The sequence below is a fragment of the Panthera leo genome, chromosome B3 (assembly GCF_018350215.1).
Source record: "Panthera leo isolate Ple1 chromosome B3, P.leo_Ple1_pat1.1, whole genome shotgun sequence".
In the NCBI taxonomy this organism is placed as follows: domain Eukaryota; kingdom Metazoa; phylum Chordata; class Mammalia; order Carnivora; family Felidae; genus Panthera; species Panthera leo.
In genome coordinates this window covers 47,934,298-47,937,701 of record NC_056684.1, presented here as the reverse complement: position 1 = coordinate 47,937,701, position 3,404 = coordinate 47,934,298, and positions in this window count along the sequence as shown.

Below are 3,404 nucleotides of genomic sequence, written 5' to 3'. Positions count from 1 at the left end.
GAAGGAGCAGCTCTCTGTAATCTATTTACCTTAAGGAGCTCAGTCACGTGCTCAGCTCACAGCCCGTTTATCAGGATGAAGGATGCTCTCTGGAGAGAGAAGACAGCAGGACAGGCCGAGCTCAGATGACAGTCTGCCCTGTGGAGATTGACTTTAATGAAGCACAGAATAAACAGGAAGATTAAGAGGGTGCAAAAATCAGTGACACGTTTTGAGTTCACCTCTACGTAGGAAATAAAAGGTTCTCTGTACAGCTGAGAACTGTCTCTGGGTTATAGATGGGGGCATCTGTTTGGTCACTAATGATCCCATGCTGCCTAAGTCAGCCTCTGTGTAAGGAAAGAAAAGTTTTCTCTTAACTTACAGACCCACCTTTGTGCGATTTTAAATTTACCCACAGTGTGATGGGATTTAGACCGAGTAGAAAGATGGAATTATTAAAGGGTTTAAGAAATTATTTAATAGACGACAATGTTAGCCCGATAAACAGGGACTAAGTATTTTTAATATTGCTTTTTTATACAGTCCTTCCATTTCGTGCTGAGAAATTGTGCCAACTCAGAGGTTTATGACTCAAGGATGTGATCATCCTGAAGGGATGGCTCGCCCTATGGAAGGGCTAAATTCTTGGAATAACACAAAAACAAAAACTTGTCTTCCTTGTAAAACAGTGCCATTTCCATAGGCCTTAGTGGCATCCTGACATTGTATTGTATATCGTTTCAGTTCCTCAATTCATATGATATTTTTTTCAATAAATAGTTTACAAAACAGCCAGAGGACATAGTCTAGAATTCACACCCATCTTTTTGAGATGATGGTTTTATTATTTAGAGGATCAAAATGAGAATTTTATTCCATTGCCATTTCTCTTTTGAAAACATAGATGTTACTAAGGGTAGGAGCAAAGTATTGCGTTGATATTATTCTTCCTTTCTTTTTTTAATTAATTAATTTATTTTGAGAAGAGAGAAAGAACAAGCAGTGTGATCAGGGGAAGGGCAGAGAGAGAGGTAGAGAATCCTAAGCAGACCCCGCGTTGTCAGCGCAGAGCCTGGCACAGGGCTGAATCTCATGAACCATGAGATCATGACCTGAGTAAAATCAAGAGTCACTCACGGAGTATCTGACTTTGGGCGTCTGACTTTGACTTGGGTCATGATCTCGCAGTTCGTGAGGTCGAGCCCCATGTCAGGCTCTGCGCTGACAACTCAGAGCCTGGAGCCTGCTTTGGATTCTGTGTGTCCCCCTCTCTCTCTCTGTTCCTCCCCTGTTCACTCTCTCTCTCTCTCTCTCTCTCTCTCACAAAAATGAATAAACAGTAAAAAAAAAAGAGTCATTAACTTAACCAACTGAGCCACCCAGGCGCCCCAATATATCCCTTATTTTTTAATCAAACCATGAGAGCTGGCGGGCGTCATGCGTATTGAATATGTTCACTGGGCTGAATGTAATCATGTTGATGGTATTGTTAATGCTTACACCAGTAGATGGCACTCTGGTTCAAACTGAAACTAAGCTTCCAGTTGTCCCGCAGTAACCTATATTGAGCTCTGTGAAGAAGACATTGTACTAGTCAGCCAGGATGTACCCAAGTGAAAATGTGTGGCAAGACAGAAGTACCTCAAAATCACATTTGCAAACTTCTTTCGGAAGGTGGATGTGTACCAGGATATAGAGTGATCAGAATGCTATAATTAGAGGGATTAGCTGAGAATTCTTTTGTGGAAGAGCTTCCTTACGTAGAGTGTTTTTGAATGGGTGGAAGGGACAGGAGGCAGCAAGCAGCAGACATGCCAGGTGGGAAGAGTGGCCTGTAGAGGTCAAAGAAGTGGTGTGAAAAATATGAGACATTTGGGGTCTACTGTGAGAAAGTTATCTGATGCAGACTTAAAGTCACTAGCTAATCTTCATATCATGGGAAGAAAGCCATGAGACAAGGCTTGGGGGTGGGGGGGGAGGTTGCCAAGTGCAAGAGAAACACTCAGCTTTGCAAAAATAAACAGGCAACTAAAACATGCCCAGCCAAAGTTATGTATTGTATTGGATTTTCACTTTTGATTGTTTATCACAGTAAATAAAATTCAAATCATCTAGCTAAGCCAATATCTTCAACTTCTGGTTTTATATACATGTAATGACTTATGTTTATATTTTATATTAAGTAATCCTGGAATTGGGAGAACTTGTACTAGTAAACGTTGAGTTTTCCACCTACATATAGAACTCCGTGTGTCTCCAGCATGTCCAAAGAGCCATCCGTTAGACGGTAATTTTTTTTAATCTTCTTAATTTCCTAACTTTCGCCATCTCTTTCTGCAAATTTCTGTATCGTTTCTTTATTTTGCCTAAGCTTAGGATAACAAGAAGGTCAGAGTATGAAGAGAGAAATGTATTTGTGATTGGGATTTAGCTTGTATTTATTTTTAGAGCATTTGAGGCAATGGAGGAATCTTAATTGGCATTGTACTTTCTAATGCAAATTCACGGTTAAAGCAGGAAGGAGGTGTTTTAAATAATTCAGCAGAAACTACACCAAACCAACAGTTAGTTAAAATCTCTTTCAGTTCTCAAGTATAGAAAACCATTAATGGGAACTATGTTGTTTAATCTACAGAAAGTGTTTTCCATTCACCATATGTTACCAGGACTATCACTAAAATAGTAATTAATTATGAGGTTGAGTCTTTAAAATGCTGTGCTGAGGCCCTGGGTTCTGGAACCACTGGTTGGGTCAGCACTTTGTGGTTTTAAACAGGGATATGCCTTGGGTAAGAGAAAGAGAATGAGGTTCATTAATTCTTGATGTGCTTTAAACACAGAAACGCTGTACTTTTTTCTATTTCTTAGATGGGGAAAACCATCCTTAAACAAATAGGCTAAATACTCTGATTGGTTAGTTCTTCTCAAAACTAGTAATGTCTCCCTCTCAGTGTGAGTGAATGGATGCTCCCGACAAGCTGTCATTGGGACAGGGGCTTGCAGTTTGCTTAAGAGAGAGGTTTCCATGTGGTCCCTGCTATGGTCACCATTCTAATCGATAGAACCAGTTTGCAAGAGGACTAGGTGAGGTTAAGCGTGCAGTCTGGTGGTAAAGAGTAGAGGAAACGTAGCTGTCATGCTGGAGGTCATGACCTAACCCTTGTTAGCCGGCTGCTCTCTCTGGCTCTCAGTCTCGGTCTGAGTTTCTCAGTATTTTCGCCATTGCACTGCTGGTGTGCTGGCCTTGGGATCTGAAGATAGTCCTTGGGCCATATTCCTTGATGCGAAAATGCATGTCCTGTTCAAGAAAGTTGTGTGACTGGAGGGAGGTGTGGAGCTGAGTCAAGTGGGCTGAGTGGTAAAAAACTAACCTAGAAAAATAGGGAGAAAGAGTGTTTCATTGAGGAGGGCCTTGAACACCG